The sequence below is a fragment of the Triturus cristatus genome, chromosome 8, assembly GCF_964204655.1.
Source record: "Triturus cristatus chromosome 8, aTriCri1.1, whole genome shotgun sequence".
In the NCBI taxonomy this organism is placed as follows: Eukaryota; Metazoa; Chordata; class Amphibia; order Caudata; family Salamandridae; genus Triturus; species Triturus cristatus.
The window spans coordinates 1,226,669,263-1,226,679,956 of NC_140591.1; positions in this window are offsets into that span (position 1 = coordinate 1,226,669,263).

Here is a 10,694-nt window from a genome sequence, read left to right on the forward strand (position 1 = left end):
CACTGCTTCTATGTACAAGCATCTCCGGACCACACATCCTCTCAGTCTTGCTTGGGAGGAAATGAGGCGAGCTGCTTTGAACCCCTCACCTGCTGTGGCAAGTACATCTGGAGCGTCCTCAGGAACACCTGCAATGGACATTAGGCCAGAATTCGCATTTCTCAAGCAACACTGCATGAAGTGTAAGAAACTTATATGCTTCGGTGAGCAGTCGGTGGATGCAGTTTGTGCTGCGCAACGCAACCATCGTTGTTAATTTTTTTGTTTTTTTGTTTTTGGAATGATAAGTAATTCCAAATGTTTCCTGTTTTATTTGTTCTTTTTTTGTTCATTTTTTGAAAAAAACAAAAAAATACAAAATTGTTCAAAAAAAATAAATAAATACAAAAGAAAAAAGTAGAATAAAAAAAGTTCTTATCAGAACTACCTTAAAGAAAGAACTATAATTGCAAGGTAATGTGTGAAAGTTTGGTTGAATATATGTATACAGCATGATTGACTGAAAGAATGCATTAGTAGTGTATGGTGAATTTGTAGGTGAAGATTTATGAGGAAGTATTGCAGCGTGACACTGCAAGATCTTTAGCTGCACTGCACTGTGGCACTTCCGAAGCACAGGGATGTGACATATGTACATGAATATGTTGCAACTCTGTGCTTCCCTCTGCACTGCTGCACAAACTGCAGCCATGTGGTGACACAGACACCCTTGCACCATGGTGCAAGGATGTCTGTGTCATGTGGAGATTGTTTTTGTGCAGGAAGGGATACCTTCCTGCACAAAAACAATCAGTAAAGGCATTTTCCTCTTTCAATGTATGCTGTGGAATGCAGCATGCATTGAAAGAGGAACAAATTAGGAGAAATGAAAACAATTCTCCTCGTTGCGCCTTGCTACACCAACTCTAGGATGGCGCAGCATTCAAACACATCTCCAGATTTACGATTTCTCATAAATCTGGAGATGTGTCTTGTTCTATGGGTGTTACGTGGGAACACGCACAGCATCACCTATGGGACGCCCCTTCAATGCAAAGTTCTGTGTATGAAGGAGTCGTATTTACAAGGAGAGGAAAAACCATGCATGGTGACTTTTCCTCTCCTTGTAAATATGAAGGAGTGCCTGGCGCCATCACTATGTTATAAAAAGTGACATACTGGTGGCGCAGGGTGCTTTTAAATCTGCCCCATAAGTGCTTAGGTATTGGCAGACTGATACAATAAGAACATAGTGCTGGATGGGTGATTGAAGAATTGCATGAGACTGACAGGAGGTATCCTACGCTGCATGGGTACTACTTCAGTATTTAATGGAGTGGACCAATAGTATGTATCTGCTTAGAGATTTGTAGGGATTATGCACAGAATATTTTATGTGTACTTGTGTTGTGCCTAGGTCATTTTATAAGAACGCCACTAGTAACTGGAATGATGACAGTGCTGCAAACAGAGTGAACACTTAATTTATAAGTGCTTATGTATTGGTGGAGTGATAGGATAAGTAGATAGGGGTAGATAAGTGATTACAGAAGTGCATGGGACAGACTGGACGATGCCTACACTGCATGAGTATTAACTGGGTATTTAGAAGAGTGTATCAATAGTATGTAGCTAGTTAGAGATCTGCTTGGATAGTGCACAAAATATTAATGATGTACTTGTGTTAGTAGCTAGGCCATTCCATAAGTTCATGACTAGTAACTAGAATAATTACAGTATTACAAACAGAATGTATAGGGAATTTATAAGTGCTTAGGTATTGGTGGAGTAATAGAATAAGTAGATAGTGCTGGATGGTTGATTGGAAAAATGCATGGGACAGACAGGAGGATTCCTACACTGTATAGCTACTAACTGGGTATTTAGAAGAGTGTATCAATAGTATGTAGCTGGTTAGAGGTCTGCATGCATAGTGTACAAAATATTGTACCTGCACCTGTGTTAGTGGCTAGGCCATTCCTTAAGTATATGACTAATAACTGGAGTAATTTCAGTACTGCAAAGAGAGTGCATGCTAAATGTATTAGTGCTTAGGTATTGGCAGAGTGATAGGATACGTAGCTAGTGCTGGATGGTTGAATGGAGAAGTGCATGGGACAGACAGAAGGATTCCTAGACTGCATAGGTACTAACTGAGTATTTAAAAGACTGTATCAAAGCTATGTAGCTGATTAGAGGTCTGCATGCATAGTGCACAGAATATTGTAGCTGTACTAGTATTAGTGTGTCTATCGTTTCGAGAATGGTAGTCTGGGTTTTAGGGTGTGAGGAGGTGCATCAGATGATCACGTAGATGATGTTATCAGTGATGTCATTTGAGATGTCATCAGTGATGTCATCAGTGATGTCACTGAACATGTCATGAGTGATGTAATATGTGACGTCATCAGCAGTGCATTACTTTAATCCAAAAACCTGGCGGCCATATTGGCCTGGTCACGATGTGAAAATTCAGGAATTGATATAATAAAGAAAAGAAAACAAGTGTTAATATGCACACAATATCATTTCAGCATATCTTGCCCCGTGACCGCCATACCTGAATGTTCGTCAACATGACTTATTCATAATTAACATACTTAGAATTGCAAACATCAACATAAACAATGGACTACACATTACTTTAAAGTGAAAGGCTATCGGCCATATTAATCTGGGCACGTTGCGTATTATAATGGTTCTTACACGAAAGAAAAGGAAAAAAAGGGGTGTTAATATACACACACTATCCCTAAATAAAGTTCTAGCGATTATAGTTCCATTCATTTCACAGCTCATTAGAGATGTCATGAGTGATGTCATGAGTGATGTAACTGACCATGTCATGAATGATGTAATGTCTGAGGTCATTAGCAGTACATTGCGGGGGCGTAAGTTACAGTTAGCTCAGGTAACTATAACTGCTGAATTTCATTGGTTGTGTATGAGTGAAATCTGAATCTAACCATACCGTCCCTGTAATCTTTGTTTTTTCAGCAAACTTCTAGTGTTTTGTTAACGTTAAGTAAGATGCACATCGTAATGGATGGTGAGGGGTTGGAAGCAGGGCCTGACATTGTGCTGCCCTCACACAAGCTTGCTGCTTCTGCCTTCCCTCCTCCTAGCCATCCATTGTCCAAGTCCACGTCCCTGCTCCCTTATTACAGCCTTGTGTGGCCGTTGTTCTGCCACTGGCCTTCCCGCCTTCTCTGAACAGTTAGCTTGCTGCCCCATCTACCTCCTCCCTATACTCTGTTGTCTGAATCCATGGACTAGCCTCCTCCCTCCTGCCATGCATGGTCTGATGTGCTGCTACTTCCCTCCATTTAGCATGATGTACCAGTCCACTCCTGCTGCCCTCCATTTCCCAATTCTATGCCCCATCATTGACCTCCTGCTTAGCCTCTGTGCTTAGCTTGCTGCCCCTATTCTCCTTCCCCCTGCCCTCCGATGTCTTTGTGCATGCCCCTGCTCCATCGTTTTTGCCCACCATGTTCCATGGACCTGTCACTCCTATCTACTCTGAGTGTTCTGTTGAGCTGCCACACCCCTCCCACCTGCCTAGCATTGTCAGATGACTGTAACCTGTCCCTGCCACCTCCACCCTGCCTGTCCACATGTCATGCCCTATCCCCTTCCTCCTGTCCTCCATGGTCCATTTTACTGCCACACCCTTCTGCCCTCCCTGGTCTGTTGTGCTGCAACTGCTCCTCCTGCCTGCCCGCGCGGTCTGTTGTGAGGCGCCTTCCTCTAAACTCTCTTGTCTGTGCCCAGGTCCTGACCCTCCCTTCTATCCTCCATGGTCCTTTGTGCATGCCCCTGCACCCTCCTTCTTGCCCATCATAGCCATTGTGCTGCCACTAACCCTCCCGCTAGCCATGCATGGTCTTCTGTGCTGCCACGGCCTCTCCCACCTTCCCTGTGTGGTCAGCTAGCTGCCCCTGACCCCCTCCCACCTTCCCTCCATGGTCTGTGTGTATGCCATCATAGTCTCACTGTTGCTCTCCATGGTGTGCCTTGCTTCTAGTGCCCATCCTGCCTGAACTCCATGGTCATCTTGCTGCTCCTGCCCTGCCCCCTTGCCCCCAGCCCTCTGTTTCCATGTGCCGACCCCTATTCCTTCACTCCTGGCTTGTCTGTTCCATTGTAATGCCCCTGATCCGTCCCTCCTGCCCTTTATGGTCTGTTATGCTGCAGCTTTCTCTCCTGTATGTCCATTATGGTCAGCTAGCTACCATTGCATCTTTGCCCTCTGTTCTCTGTTGTCCATGTGCATGGTCCTGTCCCCTTCCTATTGCTTTCTATGGATTGTTGTGCTGCTCTCCCATCCCACATGCCCTGTGTGGTGTATTGTGTTGTTGCAAACCCTGATGCCTGCCCTGTAGGGTCAGTTTGGTGCACCTCTCCATGTCCCTCCTGTTCTCTGTTATCCGAGTCCATGTCCCTACCCCAATTCCTCCTGCCTTCCATGATCCAATGTACCATACTTGCAAACATTTTGAACTTGGTAAGAGGGAGATTTTGAAAAAAAAACTGGGGTATTGATTTTCCCCTTTGAGTTACATTGAAAAAGAGGAGATTGTAGCCAGGAGACAGATCAAAAAAAGCCCATTTGAGCTTAAAAACATTGGACGTTTCCTGGCTGAATCGGGTCTGTTGGCATGTATGGTTGTACTACCACTGCCTCTTCCTTCTGCCCACAATGGTCTATTATATTGCCACAGCCTCTCTTGCCAGTCCTGTATTGTTGGTTTGTTGCCCCTGCCCCCCTTTCCACTGCCCTCCATAGTCTGTTGTGCTGCCACTGCCCTTCCTGCCTGCCCAGTGTGGTCAAATTGTTGCCTTTGCACCCTCCTACCTGCCTTCAATTTACAGAGTCCTTGCCCCTGGCCTCTGCCTCTCAACAGTATCCTAATGAACAACTAGATTGCTAACATTCTATATTTATTACAAAAGTGTGGAACGCCTGACGTCATCTTGATGTAATCAAAACTGTAATACCTAGAACATTTCCTTTAGAAATTACATATATGAGAGGGTCTTATTTGCATAAAAATTATGGTTAGTGCTCTAAAAAACTCAAATGAGGACATATTTTTTTAACTTTTAAATAGCGACAAAGCACTTTTAAATTATTTGTTATCTTTATTTTTTTTATCCAGTTGACCACTTGATTAAATGTTGCACTTAAGGGAGAGGATGTGGTGTTACTTCCAGAGCTGCAGATTTTGCAACTGGGGAACCAGGTTGAAGTTTCTGCTTCAGCTTGACATTCTGTGATTCTGGTCAAATTACTTAATCTCCGCATGTCTACAACCAACATGAATTTGTTCTTGTGTGATGTAACCAATGCGCATGTAAAGCCCTCAATACCTGATAAGTCTGCACTATATAAAACTGCAAAAACACCAAAAATAAAAAGTGTTTTGCACACTTCTGTCATTCGGCTACATGTGGGCTACATCTGGGTGATATTTGTGCTGCATTTGGGTTCTTTTGTCTCTGGTGGCCATCTTGGGAGATTTATTTGTTATGAAGTTTTCTAATTTCCTCATTTACTGCAGTCTCCTCAGTAGGAAATGCTTTCAGTTTTTTACTTTGGTTCCATCAAGAAGGTATTCAGATGTGTCACACATTTGCCATAAATTCTGATTATTAGCACTCTAGTTGCTCATTAGATCACTGTAGTAAAGCTACTGCTCACCACGGATGTCTGCTGCTGGTATTAATAGTGCATGTTTCAGTCTGCATGTCAGAATGTTTTAATGAAATAGAATAGGATTTGAGAAGTCACTCAAAATGTGCCCTAATTTTTCTTTCTTCAGCACTAATCATAATATCTATGGCAAAATGAACCCCCTTATTGTGTTTCTTTTTAAATTAAATGTTTTAAGTGTTACCAGTTTATTCCAATCAAGATGGCTTCAGGTGTGCCATACTTTTGTCATAAGTAAGACAGTAAGCGCTCTAGTTGTTCTTAAGAACACTCTGGGACATTCTGTCTTTGGTCTATACTTGGGCTACATCTGGGTGATATTTGTGCTACATTTGGGCTCTTTTGTCTCTGGTGGCCATCTTGGGAGACATATTTGGTATGAAGTTTCCTAATTTCCTCATTTACTGCAGTCTCCTCAGTAGGCACTACTTTCAGTTTACTACTTTGGTTCCATCAAGAAGGCATTCAGATGTGTCACACATTTGCCATAAATTCTGAATGTTAGCACTCTAGTTGCTCATTAGATCACTGTAGTAAAGCTACTGCTCACCACGGAAGTCTGCTGCTGGTATTCAAAGTGCATGTTTCAATCTGCATGTCAGACTTTTATAATGAAATAGAAGAGGATTTGAGAAGTCAGAATGTGCCCTCATTTTTCTTTCTGCAGCACTAATCATAATTTCTATGGCAAAATGAACCCCCTCATTTTGTTCCTTTGCAAATTAAATGTTTTAAGTGTTACCAGTTTATTCCAATCAAGATGGCTTCAGGTGTGCCATACTTTTGTCATAAGTAAGACAGTAAGCGCTCTAGTTGTTCTTAAGAACACTCTGGGACATTCTGTATTTGGTCTATCCTTGGGCTACATCTGGGTGATATTTGTGCTACATTTGGGCTCTTTTGTTTCTGGTGGCCATCTTGGGAGACTTATTTGTTATGAAGTTTCCTAATTTCCTCATTTACTACGGTCTCCTCAGTAGGAAATACTTTCAGTTTTTTACTTTGATTCCATCAAGAAGGCATTCAGATGTGTCACACATTTGCCATAAATTCAGAATGTTAGCACTCTAGTTGCTCATTAGATCACTGTAGTAAAGCTACTGCTCACCAGGGAAGTCTGCTGCTGGTATTGAAAGTGCATGTTTCAGTCTGCATGTCAGAATTTATTAATGAAATAGAAGAGGATTTGAGAAGTCACTCAATATGTGCCCTAATTTTTCTTTCTGCAGCACTAATCATACTTTCTGTGGTAAAATGAACCCCCTACTTTTGTTCCTTTTTAAATTAAATGTTTTCAGAGTTACCACTTTATTCCAATCAAGATGGCTTCAGGTGTGCAATACGTTTGTCATAAGTAGGACTGTTAGAGCTCTAGTTGTTCTTTAGAACACTCTGGGAAGCTGCAGTAGAACACAAAAGAATCAACTGACAGTTTCTGCCCTTGTTGGATGTACATGTTTTACTGAGAATGTCAGACTTCATTCTCACATGACTGAGAAAGATAATGTGAATTTACAGAAAATATGTTCTCAGTTTAGCTTGTAGATCACCTTCCAAACCTCTGTGGGAAAAGCAAGAGAAAATTGTTTTCTCTCAAACATGATTCATGATATCCCAGCAGAAGGCTTTTTCACATGGTAAAATCACCTTAGAACACACCACAAATCCTAAAATGAGTATGGTACCATCAACAAATGATTTATAATGTAACTAAAGTCCTAAAACCTTCTATTAACTGCAATGCTTTTTAATGAGGTGCTATCATGTATATTGGTCCCAAGATGGCTGCCAACACTTCTTGGATGAAGTGCTGACAACCAATCAGATCTCACGATGAGATGTGTGGTTAGGCTCCACCCAGATATATATGTGATTTTACTTTTGATTTTCTCAGGAACTACTGAACAGATTTACACCATTTACCCAAAAGGCACGACTCTGAACCAAGGGCTACCATTTTGCCACATTTGGTGTAATTCCGTTCAGCAGTTCGGGCTACAGCTGCGACTAAAGGTTCCTATGGAAAATTGCATGGGGAAAGCACGTTTTGGGACCCCCCTTTTTTCTCGGCCCCCGCTTGACAAATCACCTCGAGAGTTTCACGATAGGAGCGGACCAGAACTGGCCAAAAGTTTTGAACATTTCGCGAAGATTCGTCAACCGGCGCCAATGTTATTGGGAATAGAATGTTGTGGATTTCCTATGGAAAATAGGTCCTAACTATAACTACCTACTGGTGACCGCCAGTAGGTAATATATATATATATATATATATATATATATATATATATATATATATATATATATATATATATATATATATATATATATATATATACACACACATTATCTACTGGCGGTCACCAGTAGATAGTTATAGTTAGGACCTATTTTCCATAGGAAATCCGCAACATTCTATTTGGAATAACGTTAGCGCCGGTGGACGAATCCTCGCGAAAGTTTCCAAACTTTTGCCCAGCTCCGCTCCTACCCTGAAAGTTTTGCGGTGATCCGTCAAGCGGGGGCCGAGAAAAAAGGGGGTCCCAAAACGCGTTTTCCCCATGCAATTTCCCATAGGATCTGTTGTCGCAGCTACAGCCCGAACCGCTGAACGGAATGACAACAAATTTGGCAAAGAGGTAGTCCTCAGTTCGGACTTGTGCCTTTTGCATATATGGTGTGAATCTGTCAGAAGTTCCTGAGAAAATTAGGGTAAAAAAGTTAGTGATATCTATGGCCGCGGAGGATCCGCGGACCCTACCCGCACCGTAAGCGCACCCTCCCCGAACCGAGCGCGCACCCTCCCCGAACCGAGCGCGCACCTTCCCGATCGCGCGCTGAATGCTAATTGGCTGTAGAGTGTCTCTCTACATTCAAAACCAGGAACTGTTGGCGGCCATTTTCTGCCTCGGTAGAAGCGAGGCTGAAGATGCAAGGGGAATAAGTGTGTAAAACATATAAGGGGGCAGAGTGGAAATACTCTGAGCCTCTAGAGGTGCTTAGGGGGTCCCAGAAGGACCCCCTGGGGCACCCTTTTAAAAAAAAAAACACGGGGAAATGCACGCACGGTGCGCGCATCCTATTGCGTTGGATGCACGGATTCTCTCACGGTGGGTGCGCGGATCCACAGCAACGTTTTTTGAAAAACAACAAGAAATCATTGGTTGTATGACAACTTTCTACACTGAAATGTAGGGTGTATATTTCTGTTTTTTAAAGGTATGATTGTTATTGGTTAACAAAAACAGATTGTAAGGAACATAATATATGATAAGCTGATATGTTGAAAAGTCAAGCACACTTCCTGTCTTGTGTAGGAATATTGTGTGCTGAACTTGTGACCTGTGAGCTCAGTGCAGTGTTCCATGACCTGTTTCTATGGTAACTGGCAGAAGGCAGATTGGGGGAAGGGTTGAAATGTATTTCAGTTGGAAAGGGTTGAAATGCTTAACCAATAGAAATGTGTGTTTGCTTTTGAGTTTATGTGCGGAGGATTGTGATTTGATGTTTACATGTATATGTGTGGAAAATGAAAGGGAAACTTTTTCATTCTTTGCTTTTGCTGAGAGGTACACAGTGCAGAGATTCTGTAAAAGAAAATATGGTGAGTGATTGATATACTTCTTAATCTACAAAAGAACTTGAAAGATGAGTTATTTAATTGTGAGGGGATGTATGTAGACTATTTTGATTTTAATCAGACTAATGTATTTTTCCTGCTAAAGTGTAGGGAGTACTTTTTTTCTCTACAATGTGTGTGCATGTAGAAACCATTCTGTGATAAGCATTTGTGTTTTTCATGTGTTTGTAGAGAGATAACTGTGCAGTTTTTATATTTTGGTAGAATTAGAAACCAGTCATTGTTTATGAATTTGTGAAATGAGTTATGTTATGTTTCTATACTAAAATGTAGTACTACTTCTAGATGAAGAAATGTGTTTTGGTATAGTGCAAGGGATAGTGTTGTTTGTCTAGAATCACACAGTGAGTCTGTGTTCATTTGGGAACCACTGTGAGAGAAGCATTTGGTAACATCGTGTATTTGCTGACAGATAACTGTTTTAACTTGTCATGTTGTGAAGTTTTAGTAGCATTAGAAGACAGTTATGGCTTATGATTTGATTAAATGAGTCAGGCATTGACAGAAAAGTGCAGTCCTGAAATATGTAGATTGTGTGCAGTTCCCTTACCAGTTGCACTGTAGTGAATGAGTTTTGGTAAACTCCTAGGGATAGTGGTGCATGTCTAGAATCACAGTGTGAGTTAGTGTGTATTTGGGATCAGTGTGAGAGAAGCATTTGGTGATATCATGTATTTGCTTACACATAACTTTTTTTAAACCTGTAATGTTGTGAAGTTTTAGTAGCATTAGAATCCAGTCTTTGGTTATGCGTTGATTAAATGAGTCATGCTTTGACACTGATGTGCTATACTTAAATATGCAGATTGTGTTCAGTACCATTAACTCTTCTAGACTAGTGAATGAGTTTTGGTAAACTCCTAGGATAGTGTTGATTGTCTAAAATCAAAAAGTGAGTCTGTGTGCATTTGGGTAAGGATTGTGAGAGAAGCATTTGGTAATATCGTGTATTTGCTGACAGATAACTGTTTTAAAACCGGTCATGTTGTCAAGTTTTAGTAGCATTAGAAGCCAGTCTTTGTTTATGCTTTGATTAAATGAGTCAGGCTTTGACACAAAAGTGCAGTCCTGAAATATGTAGATTGTGTGCAGTTCCCTTACCACTTGCACTGTAGTGAATGAGTTTTGGTAAACTCATAGGGATAGTGGTGCTTGTCTAGAATAACACTGTGAGTTAGTGTGTATTTGGGATCAGTGTGAGAGAATAATTTGGTAACATCATGTATTTGCTCACAGATAACTGTTTTAAAATCTGTCATGTTGTGAAGTTTTAGTAGCATTAGAATCCAGTCTTTGCTTATATGTTGATTAAATGAGTCATGCCTTGACACTGATGTGCTGTACTTAAATATATAGATT